The following is a 14,814-nucleotide window of genomic DNA, read 5'->3' on the forward strand; positions in this document are numbered from 1 at the left end:
CTCCTCTAGCAATGCAGGAGCATCCCACATCGGTGAGGCTAGGGGGATTCGTCTTCCTTATAAGGAAGGGGGGATCTTACTCCTACCAGTGACGCATTTTAAAGCCGTGAGGGGTTGTTGCCGGGAGRGGCAGCCCAAAGCGGACAATATCATGTGGGCGGTTCCCTGGTTTTCGGTCCAACAATTCATGACATGCTGAATAAGTTTGATTATCAAACAGTTCATATATGAAGACTCCAATGGCTCCTCCACTCTCTCTTAACAAAGATCCAAATGGAAAGCCTGTAAACATAACGGTTTATAGATGAATGATTGGCTCCCTGCTGTATCTAACAGCTAGTCGACCAGATATCATGTACTCTACCTGCTTATGTGTACGATATCAATCTGAACCTAAGGAATCCCATCTGGATGCTGTAAAACGCATCTTCAGATATCTTAAAGGAACTCCTAACATGGGTCTCTGGTATCCTAAAGGTTCAGGTTTTGACCTAATAGGTTACTCGGATAGTGATTTTGCAGGTTGGAAAATTAATAGAAAAAGCACCACTGGAGGCTGTCATCTTCTAGGTGGAAAGTTGGTGAGTTAGACAAGCAAGAAGCAAAACTCAGTGTCCACATCAACCGCTGAAGCTGAATACGTAGCCGCTGGTAGTTGCTCTACCCAAATTCTTTGGATGAAAAACCAATTGTTGGACTATGATCTTCAATTTTCAAAAGTTCCTATCTACTGTGATAGCACTAGTGCTATTGCAATTGCAAATAACCTTGTACTTCACTCCAAGACAAAACATATAGAGATCCGATATCATTTTATCATAGATCATGTTATGAATGGTGACATTGACTTCATTTCGTTCCAACTGATTACCAGCTCACTAACCTTTTCACCAAGCCTCATGATGAGACAAGATTTAACATCTTGATCAGGGAACTAGGGATGCTAAATGCTGAAGAATAATCTTCAGCTATTAACATCTTTCAGTAAGTGAAATGATTCAGTGCTCTATTTTTGTCACTGAACTCTTGAGTAAATATATTTATTCTCTCTAAGGTATGATTACTCATTTCTTTTCTTAAAAACTTAAACCTATCACTGAAGTTTTTCTTCTTCAGTGATAAAAATGTTTTAAAAGTTTGTTTTAGTGATTCTTTAATCACTGACCATATAAATAAGTATATCTCTCTTATATTTATCGTTTTTTTTTAAATCAAAATGATCACTGAATCTTTCATGTTCAGTGATTCAAATGTTTTTAAATGCCAGGATCAGTGATTCTTCTATCACTGACACTGAAGACTTAAAACTATCACTGAAGCTTTTTTTTCTTCAGTGATAAAAATGTTTTTAAAGGTCTTTTCAGCGTGCCTTTCAACACTAAATGACTCTTCATTTTCTTAAAAACCTTTTTGTTTTTAAAAGAAATAGTTAATGAACCGTCTTTATGATGACATTCCCTATTTACAATGCGCAACGCTTTGAGACGCGCAAAAAGGTACTGTCATACGCTACCTCATTAAATGTCATCCAATCATGGATGAGAACGTTCCATATTTTCATCATGGCCCCTTTCCTCAACTGTCCCCTTTTTTCTCTCTCATATCTTCTCTCTCTCCTCCTACCTATAAATATGTGACTTCTCTTTCACTTTTTTCTTTACGCTTTCAAAAATCAAAGACGAACCTCTGCCGATTTACAAAGCAAGAACTTCTCTCAAATTCCTTCTACGATCTTTCTCTCTTAACTCAACTTAAGGTCAATATTTCTTTTCTTGTTCTTCTACTCTTATAAGAAATGTATTTAATCTTTTTAAAAACTTTGTTCTCTTTAAACATTAAACATTAATGATTATTAACTCAACCTTTTACTTGGTTGTAATCACATTTCTTCAAAACACACTCTACTTGAATAACCCTAATCTTTCTTCAAGGATTTTTCAAAAGAAGTTTTTCTTGATTCAAAAACTTATCTATACACATATCTTGGTTATCTAACAAACTGTTTTATCTATTTTTTTCTCATTAAAAACAGATGGCTACCAAGAATGTAGGATTCACCATCGATGAAGTGTCATTCAAGGCCAACAATCATATTGCCTTGTTATACATCCCTTCGAACAAGGCTTTCTACCAGGAAGCAGTCGACTTCCTTAAACAGTCGTCACTTGCCTTTGCCCTTAACCATGAGCCTGTCATAGTTAAGGAGGTTCTACAACAGTTCTGGTTCACTGCTGAGGTGGTCGACGTTGAAGACAAGAACGACCGCCAAGTTGAGCAAATCAACTTCACGTTCAACCGCATGACTGTGAAGTTTGGGGTCAAAACAATGAGGACCGCTATACGCCTCCCCAAAGGCCCCTTTGACAGAAAACCCACAACGGCTGAGATCATCCAATGTCTAGATGCCATTGGCTATTAATGGCCAATGAAGGACTCAAATGCTCCAATGAAGTCCTTGTCCAAGACTGAGAAAAACAGGTTGTCAGCACTCTGGCAATACATGTTTTCTCACTTCATCCAGTCTATGGGTGGAAAAACTGGAGGACAAGACCAGGCCTCCATGATAGCCTTGATGATTGGCATTTCTGCGATTCAACGACGCAATATAAATTATGCTACGGTCATTTTCGATGACCTGGTGCAAAAAGCTGAACAAGCACCAGTGAGAAAAGGTGGTACCCTAAACCAGGTTCCTTACCATGGTCTTCGCTAAGATCTTTGAAGAAAAATATTCCAAGGAAGGAAGCCTCCAGGTGTGTAAGCTTGGATCCAGGATTCTGGATCACAAGCTGAGGGATGAAGACGTTGCACATTCTTCAATAGTGCCCTGCACTCCCTCCTCTCCTCAGGTGCTCAAGACAAGGGAAAACCCCCCACATCTAGCCCAGCCACCAAAACCTCCTCCAAACGTCCTTCACAAGTAACTATTGGTTCTCCTCAGAGAGCCAAGAAGGCCAAAAAGGGGACAGCCACATCCCTGGCTGAGACCTCTCGACAGGTTTCAGCTATTGAAACTAGCCTTAACCCCGAGGAACTTTTAGCTAACCTCCCTAGCTCTTCAGTGATCTCTCCAATCACTATCGTTTCAGTGACACTTAGACCAACCGCTTTAGTGATCCAAATCACTGAAGGTGAGAATATCAACACCGCCACCGATGAACACTCACACCTCTTCTCATCCATTTTCTCTTCTCCTTTTTCTTTGGTCTCTACACGTGTTGATGACTCATCAGCGAATGTTTTTCCTGATGCTAAACACACACCACCGGACCTGAGGTTGCTCCTCTCGAGGCTCCTCAGCAAATAGATGTTCATCCTCTCGCAGACATCTTTGAGCAACCCAGCGACAATCCTTTGGATGTCACTAATGGCCCCTCAAGTATTCCATCCTCCTATCCTTTCATTTCTTCTAATCCTGAGCCTGTATATGCTCATTCTCCTTCTCTTATAGATCCTTTGGAGGATGACGCCATTGACGAAGAAGATGACGAGGATTATAACATGGCGTCATATGTCAAGCTTCTTCTCCCAGCCGTCGATACCGTCTTCTGGAAGATGACCAAAGTTTATCAAGAGATACCTCGCAAGGCCGATCTTGATGCGGACCTCTCAGTTGTCAAAGCTGATGTTCAAGAAGTAAGGAGTCAGCTCTTGACTCTACAAGAGGCTGTTCGAGCCAATGCTGAAGCCATCGTTGTTCTATCCATCAAGGCTGATGACGCTCAGGCTCAGTCTCAATAGGAGGTGGAGCTTCTTCAGTAGATCCTGGATGTTGTTCGTCAACCAGCTCCAGTGATCCCACCATTCTTCTTTGCTGATGACCGCGTTCAGCTCTATGAGACGCGTGAAGCAACAACAACTCTAGTCAGCGCTCTGTCGTGGCTAGAGGAAATGATGGTTCTCCCGCATCAGCACGTGGATGAACTCTCTAGCTTATACTCCCAAGTATTAGCCAGAGAGGGGGAGATGAGGTCCAAGATGCTAGACCATCTGCTGCTCCAGCAATCCTTGAAGCTAAAGCTCCTAGAGCTGAAGCTGAAGTTGAGGTTGCCCAAGCTAAACCAACCTCTGGTGAAGCTGCTATAGCTGAGGAAGTTGATGTCATCCTTAGGGATGATGATCTTCCCATCACCTCTTTACCTGTTGCTGGTGATGATGAACTTGATCTTCCAGACCCCGACAGTGACTTAGATGGTGATGATGACGACGATGATGAAGATGACTTCACCATCAAGTATTAAAAACCAACAACCGCTACCAAGGAAGTCTCCCTCAGGGATTCTGCATCCCAGGGGGAGCAAAGGGAAGAAGATTCTGCTCCATCAATGAACCAGGACCCTAAGTTGAAAGGCAAAGGCGTCGCTGAAGAAGGGAACCTGAAGGTATTGTTTAACATTACTCAACCCTAGTTTGAAGACTCCACCTCTTAGGTAGTAGTCACTTCTCTTTATCAGCTTCAGATTCCATCGACTACCTGTGGTCGACTGGAGTGGGTCCCTAAAAACCCTATCTCCAGTGCTCCTACCGACCAGCAGATGGCTCAGCTAAAGGAATCACTCGACCAAACTAGAGTAAAAATTCCTCTTCGTACCTCTAGTGGTGGTGAGTTTGACTTCCTTTCAGAAGCTGAAAGACTCAAGATGTTAAGGGCTGAAGAAGAGCTAGAGCTTCTAAAAAAGTAGACTGAAGACAGCCTAAAGCTGGCCAAGTCACTAGCTGAAAAGATTCTCCCAAAGAGAAAGTCCAAAAAGAAGGTGAAAGCTGTCCAAGCCCAAGCTAAACTTCTTTCTCTTGTAGAAGCTGAGCACGAGAAAAACCTGAAGCTGGCTAAGCAGGACAAGCACTGGAGAGGAAAAAAGCTGAAGAAGAGAATTAGTCCTCACCGGATCAAGAGCGTCAGCATCAGCGGACGATCTAAACACGATGGAACCCTTGTCTCAATGCTCATCACCAGGGACAATCTTGACGCCATCACCGAGTACCCTTCCTACCTTAGCCACTATGGATACAACGAATGACTGGAGATCAGGAAAACCATTCAGCGATTCAAGTCAAGACCTAACCCGATTATCGAATATATCATCAACGATCTCATCAAAAGGATGTCCAGGTATGTCGCAGTCCCTGATAGGCCATCTCTGAAGAAAGGTGGAAGGAAGAAAAGACCCTCTAGTCCTAATGATGGACCATACCTGAGGAATGAACATGAACAAGGTTCTCCTTAGATGAAGTACTGAAGGAACATGAGAGTATACACATTTCTATGTTGAATCTTGACTTGCCAGAGAAGGGTCCCTATATACCCAACTTTGTGCACTTCAAAACTGAGGTAGGAGTTATGTTCCTTGACTATGAAGATGAAGTAAGATTTCAGAGAATGTCTGAGCTTCATCTATGCCCAATGGGACATCTGATTTATCTAATGTTCTGGATAGATGAAAGCCTGCAAGGAAAAGTCGTGGACCGAAAGATACGAAGAGAGTTTCTATGTCGAAAGAACCTTGGTGAAGATGTACCTGGCTACATAAATCTGAGCTACCTAGACTAGTTTGTATTTCTTTGTAATATTGTTCACATATTCTTTTGTAAATCTATTTACTATATCTACTTTCAGTGACTAATCTTATAGTCTGTAAGCATTAGACATGTACTGAACTACTTATAATATTTCCAATTAATATAATATAAGTGTTTCTTGTACTTCACTGAAAAAGATCCCTAAAAAGTAATAGGGATACAAGTCTATGAGTTCCAGTGTTACTGTTGGTCCTTTGAGGGTCTACAAGATAAGTAAAACAGTTTGTAGAAGGAGGGATGAATACAAAAACAATATTTTCAAATTTAAAATATATATTGATAAAGAAGATCAATACAAATTTTATAAGACTGTTTGCGGAAAGATAAGGTAAGAAAACCTATCTAGACAATATTTGGTTACACACAGATTCTTAGCAAATGAGAAAAGAAATGTTGTAAGAGAAGTTCCTTTACTTAAGCTAGGAAAACCTATCTGAATATGCATTTGACAGCGATCAGATGGCAATCCTTTGGTTCAGCTTGATATCTTGCACATAAGCAAGTGGAGTACATGATATCGGGTCGGTTAGCTATTAGATACAACAGGGAGCCGATCATTCATTTGTAAACAGTAACATTTACAGGCTTTCCATTTGGATCCTTGTTGAGAGAAAACGGAGGAGCCATTGGACTCTTCATAGATGAACTGTTGGATAGATCAAACTTCTTCAGCATGTCTCGAACATACTTACTTTGGTTGATAAAGATACCTTTCTCTGTTTGTTTGATCTGGAGACCTAAAAAAATGTTAGTTCTCCCATCATGCTCATCTGATATTCTTTCTTCATGCATTCAGCGAAACGAAAACATAAAGAGGGATTAGTGGAACCAAAAATAATATCATCGACATAAATTTGGACTAGAATGATGTGACCCTTAACTTTCCTAAGAAATAAGGWYTGGTCAATCTTTCCACGAGAGAATTTCTCAGAGATGAGAAATGAGGGAAGGGTATCATACCAGGCATGAGGAGCCTGTTTTAACGAATAAAGAGCATTATCCAACCTATAGTACCTGGAGGTTGTTCAACATAAACTTCCTCTTGAAGTTTCCCATTAAGAAAAGTGCTCTTTACATCTATTTGAAAGACTTTGAAGTCTCTATGGGCAGCAACGGCTAGAAAGATTCGAATTGCTTCAAGTCTATCCACTGGTGTGAAGGTCTCGTCATAGTTGATCCCTTCTTCTTGTCTATAACCCTAAGAAACAAGTCGAGCCTTGCTACGGGTTACCACACCATCTTCATCCAACTTATTGCGATAGATCCATTTGGTGCCTATCACTGATTTTTCAGATGGACATGGGACATGGTACCAGACTTTGCTCCTATCAAACTCAATGAGCTCCTCTTGCATGGYRAGGACCCAACTAGGGTCAGAGATAGCATCATTGATTTTCTTGGGTTCAACTAAAGAGAGAAAGTTGACAAGGAGATAGATATTACTCAGACCACGACGTGTCTTGATACCTGCATCTGGATCACCAAGAATTTGATGAATTGGATGGCCCTTGTCCATCGCTGAGCTGATAAAGGAATTTCATCTGAATAAGCGAGTTGAGGAACAGAAGATGAGGCTTCAGCTACAGTATCTTCATTAATAGAGACTATCGCCAAAGGAGCCTCAGATTCAGCGACTGAAACAGGTTCAGAAACCGAAGGCATTTCATTCACTAATTGATCAGTGTTTGAAGTAGAGGGAGGAACATAGCTAATGGGCACGGCAGCGATCTCTGAAAAAGATGCGTTGGAGTGACTAGCTGTAACTAGAATGATGAATGGATCATCTTCAGTTTCAGGAGATTCAGTATTGAGAGGAGTACTGTAGGAAGCTTCAGGTTGTCCATAGTGAAAGAACATCTAGTTTTCTAATTCATCCTCATCATTTAAGATGGGTTTTGAATTAGTTGATTGAGATTCGTCAAAGGTGACCTGAATAGATTCCTCTATCATCTGTCTTCGTTTATTGAATCTGAAGGCTTTGGATACAGAAGAATATCCAAGAAAGATTCCTTTATCAGCTTTGGGATCGAACTTTCCAAGTTGGTCACGATTGTTAAGAATGTAACAAGTACAACCAAATATATGAAGAAAACTTATAAAAGGTTTTCTTCCATGAAAAAGTTCATAGGCTGTCTTCTTGAATCTCTTCACGATCAGCGATCAATTTTGAGTGAAACAAGCGGTGTTGACAGCTTCAACCCAGAATTGAGTAGGGAGATGGGATTAGCTGAGCATTGATCGAGCAGCCTCAATGATTGTTTGATTTCTTCTTTCTGCGACCCCATTCTGCTGAGGAGTTCTCACTGAAGAGAAGTTGCGAGAGATTCCCTTGTCCTCAAAGAAGTTATCCATAGTACTGTTTTTGAATTCAGTGCCATGGTCACTTCTATTAGATCGTATTTTAACATTGTTGAGTACTTGCATTTTCTTGATGAACAAAATGATTTCTTCAGGAGCTTCATCTTTGGATCAGAGAAAGAAGACCCAAGTGTACCTGACATATTCATCAACAATGACGAGTGTGAACTTCTTTCCAGCTAAGGATTGCACGTTGACTGGACAAAAGAGATCCATTTACAATAGCTGAAGAGGTGCAATCACTGAAGAGATTTGCTTAGACTTGAAGCTCGCTCTTGTGTGTTTTCCTTTTTTCACATGCTGAGCAAAGAGATTCCTTTGCAAAAGAGTGTTGAGGAAGACCAGGGACAAGAATCATTTCTTGACAGCTCGCTGAGTGTCTTGAAGTTGAGGTGAGAAAGCTGTTTGTGCCATAGCTAGTTAATGTCTGACGAGGCTTTAGAGAAGAAACAACTATTCTCAGTGAAAGAGGAATTCATATTGATGATATATACATTCTCTATATGAGAACCGGTTAAGGCAACCTTATCATCTTTGTCAAGAACGTGACATGAATTCTTCGAGAATTTAACTGTATAATCTTTATCACACAGTTGACTGATGCTAAGAAGATTGTTCTTCAGTCCTTCAACATATGCAACACGTTTGAACGTTGTTACACCATTGGTTAATATACCAAAACCTCTGATATATCATTTTTCGTCACCACCAAAGGTCACGGAAGGTCCTCTTTCTTCCTTGAAATGAGTTAGCAGGGATTTATCTCCAGTCATATGTCTTGAACATCCGCTATCAAGATACCATATACCTTTGACGTCCTACACAAGGAAACAAATTTAGAATGCTATTGGTACCCAACTATTGGGGTCCAGCTTTGTTAGAGGCTTCATCCACTGGAACTGAAGAATAAGTATCAGTAGATGGGATCACTAAACCTGAAGAGGCTTGAGTGGAAAGAGGAACAACCTTTGGCACTACTAAAGTAGTTTCAGTGGAAGTCTTCACTGAGCCCGACGAAGAGGCTTCAGTGTTAGGAATTACAACGTCTGATGCTGAAGATTTTTTCAGCAGGAGTTGTCTTCGCTGAGCCTGAAGAAGAGGCTCCAGCGAATTTCTTCACCTTGGTTACTTTTGAAGCCTTTGTGGATGATTTCACCTTGGTTGATTTCTCAGCCTTGGCTACTTTCTTGCCCTTAGCTGGTGAACCAGTCTTGGCGGCAGAAGGACACTTACTGGCAATATGTGTTTTCTCACCACAGTGTTTACACTTCCTAAAGCTTGGGGTAGCTTTAGAGCCAGGAAGTATCATATTTGAGACGGGACCAGCTCCAAGGATTCCCTTCTCATTGGTTCTCAGAGGAACCTTTGAGGAATTGGATTCCTTAGGTGAAAAGTTCACCTTGAGCTGAGACTTAGATTTTTGAGAGGGTTCAGATTTTCTAGTCCCTTAAGAAGAAGATGCTTTACAAGATGAAGGAATAGACCTTGATCTATTAGACTTGTTAGACTTCTTAGAAAGGGGTGCTGCGACAATGGATTTACCTTTGTCTTTGCAACCAGAACTCGAAGGAGTTCCTTCAAGATGACTCTCAGAAAGAGAAGACTGAGAGGAAAAAGTGTTGGGAATAGAAGAGACAAAGGTGCCAAATTTAAGCATGGACCTGTCTGTAACACGTTCTTCCTGATCATAGTAGAATCCTAGACCAGTCGTTATCTTGGCGGGGATCTGAGCGTTAATGATCTCAGAGGCTTTGATGGAAGCTCTACACCACTCTTCAATGCTAGCTTTCTTAGCCTTAAGTTCAGCGATTGCTCACTTACGCTCAGCGATAGCCTTCTCACGTTCAACGGTGATGGCTTGGTTTACAATAACCCGATTCTTAAGATTTTCCTCGACAGAGGTCAGTTTTTTTATCTTAGAATGGAAAATCTTCAATTGCTATTGAAGATCAACGTTAAGCATTTCTTCTTTCGATTTGCCATTGAGGGCATTGTAAAGGTCAACCAACAACGTATCTAGTGCAAAGAGACTAGAAGAAGAAGAGGGTTCATTCAGGGAACGTACCTGACTAGTAGAAGAGGTGGATGGCTTGGAGGAAGTAGATGCTTCTTGTTGAGTTCAAGATTGTGCGTTAATGTTGTATTCAAGTTCTCCCTTTTTGATGCTTTGTAATTGTTAGTCTTTATTGTTTTCCTTAGTATAAATAGTGATTAGCTTTCTAATTGTAGTTAGTTCAGCAATTAATCTGATTAGAGCTGTAATTGTGATTAAAAATTCTCTCAAGAAATCTACTCAAGATTTGGTGACAATTTCTCTCTAAAATTCATCTTGTTCTTAATTCTTGAAGATTTGATTCAGATTTGTATGATTTGGTAATTACAATTGGTATCAGAGCTATCTGCAGCAATTTATTTAGAGGATTAAACAAAATTTTCAATGATTTTGCATCAATTTTAGGGGATTTAACTATCTGTTCATAGTGTTTTTCGACTGTTCTTGGTGTTCTTCAGTTAAGAATCGCATTTTTTGGCTTGAATCGCATAGATTTTGATCGATAATTGATATAATTTGCACTACTGAATTCACAATTACATTCTGAAGAACTTTGATTCACATTGATTTTGATTTTAATCAAGTTTTAAACCATTTTTGATCGATTTTTGAGTTTAAGAAATCTGTTTGTGTTCTTCAAAAATTCATATTTCTGCAGGTTTTGATCCATTTTTTGGTGAAAAAAATGTTAAAAATTGTGTTTTTGCTTGAATACTAGTCCACATAACTCTTGATCAGTTTAAGTGTAAATCGCTTAAAGTTTGTTCGATTTAAGTCTTGTTTCTGTGAATGGATTTTGTGCGATTTAGGATAAACCAGGTAAGTCTTGTTCGATTTAGAGGTAAATCGTTTGTTACTTGTTATTTAGTGAGCGAGTTAGTTTAATCCACCTGGTAAATTGTTTATATGTTGCGCGATTTAGTTGTTGTGTTGTGCGATTTACTAGTAATCCGGTTGTTTCTTGATTCGATTTACTTGTGCGATATAATTGACTATTTGTGCGATTTAAATCTCTAAGTGTTTGAGTGATTTGATCTTTGTGCAATTTAGTTTTGTGCAATTTATAGTGGACTGTTGTACGCAATTTAATTGATCGTACTTTGACTTCGTGAACAGTTTGTTGAACGAACTTTGACTTTCATGTTGTGAGCGATTTAGTTCATGTTGTGAGCGATTTAGTTCATGTTGTGAGCGATTTAGTTCATAGTGTGAGTGATTTAGTTCATGTATTGAGGGATTTGAATTGTTTGACTAATTTGAGCGATTTGAATTTGAGCGAATTTGTACGTATTTGACTTATTGACTTAGTTGACTTGACTTGTTGACTTGTTGACTTTTTACGTACGTATTTCCTTTTCGCAAAATTGACTAAGTGCTGGAATCATTCGTATTGAGATTTCTTAATTGTGTGTTTTTTGACTAAGTGTTGGAATTCACCGCATTTCTCATCCAGCTTTGGTGTTAATTGTGCGATTTAACTCTCTTTGTTGTCCGGATATCTAATCCGGGTAACTTGTTTTGATTAGAAATTCAAGACTATCTGTTTTTTCCGGACTTCTAATCTGGATAAGCTTGGCCAGATTTCTAATCCGGATAAGTTTGTGTGCTTATTTTTTCTAAGTCTTGAATGTATGCAAAACCTTGTGTGCGATTTAATTGATATATTTTTTGAATCCTAATCCTTTAATTCAAATTTTGAACTGCAGTTGATCCTATATCATACTTTTCTGAGAAAATGAGTTCAAGAGAGGCAATGGCTATTGGTACCGACACCAAGCCACCCATACTGTTTATAGGGGACTATAACCAATGGAGGGATAGATTCCTCAACTTCTTTGAGAGAATGAAAGAAGGTGATCTGATAATGGAATCCTTGATAGAAGGTCCTGCTGTATTCTACAGAGAGACACCTGCTGTTCCTGAAGAAGGCAGACCTGCACAAAGAGTCATTAAGGAGAAGTTCAGATACACTGTGCAAGAGAAGGAGAGAGCCCATGCTGATGTGTTATGCAATTCCTACATGATGCAAGCACTGACCAACGATATCTACACGAGCATTGGCAGTCATAAATCATCTGGTCACAGCATGTGGGTTCAAATTGAAAAGATGATGATGGGTTCTAAAGTCGGAACTCAGTTAAAAATCACTAATTGTATATCTGCTTATGAAGAGTTCAAGGCTAAAGGCGGAGAGAGCCTTGACGATGTTTATGATAGGCTTACCAGACTGCTTAATGAGCTGACTAAGAACGGAATCTCTAAAACTATCATAGAGATAAATGTTAAATTCCTTAGCAACTTACAACCAGAGTGGAAACCTTATGCTAACCATATCAGATTTAACAAATCGTTATCTGATATTGACATAAATGAGGTTTATGAAACTCTAAAGCAGAACGAGGAAGAATTTTTAGAGGTCCGAGATTCTAAGAAGAAGAAGGAAAAGGAAGTTACTGATACTTTAGCCTTTGTGTCTGAAAAGAAAGGGAAAAGCAGATCTGGGAAGCAAGTGAAAGAAATCAGCCAATCAAGTGAATCGGCGAGTGAAGGAAGCGACAACACTGATTCTGACTCTGAAATGACTGAAATCAAACATGCCATGGCAATGCTAACAAAGGCATTCCAAAAGAAGTTTCAGAAACGACCGCACTCAAACAATCAGATATTTTCTTTTGGCTCAAAGTACGAATTTAAAGATAAATTCGATGAGAAGAAGAAATATGAAGAAAAAATATTTGAGAAGAAATACGAGAAGAAGCCGGAAGAGAAGAAGAAATTTGTCAAAGGCGTAGCTGATGAGCATACAAAATGCTACAACTGTGGCAAGCTAGGCCATTTCGCTGTAAACTATTAAAAGCCGGTAAAGAGAAATACCGACTATTACAAAAACAAATTTTCTTCTCTCGAAACAAAGAGATGCGGGTAAAGCACTGATGGCACAAGACGATCATTGGTTAAACTTAACTGATGAGGAGGAAGAATCAGAAGCGATTGCTCACATATGCTTGATGGCTAAAACATAAATGATATTCAGTAGATGAATTGTTTGATATTAGAAATGGTAAAAATAATTGTTCTCATGTGGATTGAATGAGTTACTTAAGTCTTTTACTTCTTTTAAGCCTTATCATTTCATGCATTCTGCTTTAACTGCTTTATCTAAGAAATTTCATTTTAAAGAACGTTGGTTTGGTACTTACAGTATACCACCAACAAGATCTGAGCTTAAAGGACCCAAACTAAAATGGGTACCAAAACCCAGTTGATTCACTTTTGCAGGTTAACCGGCATGTGTGGTTCTTAGACTCCCAATGTTCTAAGCACATGACTGGTAGAAAAGATTTATTATCTAACTATGTTGAATCTTTTGGAGGTATGGTAAGATTCAGAAATGATCAATACGCGCCTATCCTTGGATACGGTGACGTAATTTCAGGGAATTTAATGATAAAAAAAGTGTCGTATGTCGAAGGACTTGGACAAAATCTTTTTAGCATAGGTCAATTTTGTGATAAGAATTTAGAAGTTTGTTTTAAAGCTAACCAGTGCAGCATCCGTACTACAGATGGTAAAGAGCTTCTAACTGGAATCAGAAGATCAAACCTCTACACAATTGACCTATCCAACACACAAGTAGATACTGACGTTTGCTTGATATCCAAGGCATCCTTGAAGCAGAATCTTCTATGGCATCGGAGTCTTTCTCATTTAAACCTCAAATATCTGAACAAGTTGGTTTGTGACAACTTGGTTAAAGGCATCTCAGACCTAAAGTTTCATAAAGATCATGTATGTAGTGCATGTGAGATGAGCAAGCTGAAGAAAGCTTCACATAAGCTGAAGACAGAGTTCAACACCGAACGTCCTCTACATTTACTCCATATGGATCTCTGTGGTCCTATGCGAGTCCAAAGCATTAACGGAAAGAAGTATGTGTTGGTCATAGTTGATGACTATTCGAGATATACCTGGGTTCATTTTCTGAGGTCAAAGGATGAAGCGACTGAGACAATAATCTCTTTCTTGAAGACAGTTCAAAATAATCTGCAACTGCCAGTTCAGAAAATTAGAATTGGCAACGGAACTGAATTCAAGAACAATACACTCGGCTCATTCCTCGAATCCATCGGTATCACACATACGTTCTCTGCAGCCCGGACACCGCAACATAATGGTGTCATTGAGCGTAAGAACAGAACATTGATGGAAGTGGCGCGTACATTACTTACCTACTCAAAGCTTCCATTATTCTTATGGGCTGAAGCAGTGGCGACCGCTTGTTTTACCCAGAACCGATCGCTCGTTCACAAAAGGTTTGGTAAAACTTTGTGTGAAATAATCAACAAAAGAATACCTAATATCAAATTCTTTCGAGTTTTTGGTTGCAGGTGTTTTATTCGAAATGAAAAAGAGGACAGAGGGAAGTTCGCTGCAAAGGCTGATGAAGCTATCTCCGTTGGCTATTCAAAAACGTCTGCTGCATATAGGGTCTACAACAAGAGGACTAAAATCATCAATGAGAGCGTGAACATGTCTTTTGATGAAGTCGTTGATGTGGCTTCTGAACACTTCAGTTCAAGACCCAGGCTGATAGTTAATACTACGCGGAAAGCTGATAAACCTGAGTCATCAAATTCTGATAATATTGATTCAGATTCATTGTTTGAGAACTTGTATGAAGAATAATTCGAAAATAAATCTAATCAGTCTAATGATTTGTCCAAGAATATACAGACCGAACAACAGTTATTTGGTCGATCTCCTGATGTTCAACACACAAAGACCAAACATATAGATACCCGGTATCATTTTATTAAAGATCATGT

Source organism: Cynara cardunculus (assembly GCF_001531365.2).
Source record: "Cynara cardunculus var. scolymus isolate 2C chromosome LG 8, CcrdV1, whole genome shotgun sequence".
In the NCBI taxonomy this organism is placed as follows: Eukaryota; Viridiplantae; Streptophyta; class Magnoliopsida; order Asterales; family Asteraceae; genus Cynara; species Cynara cardunculus.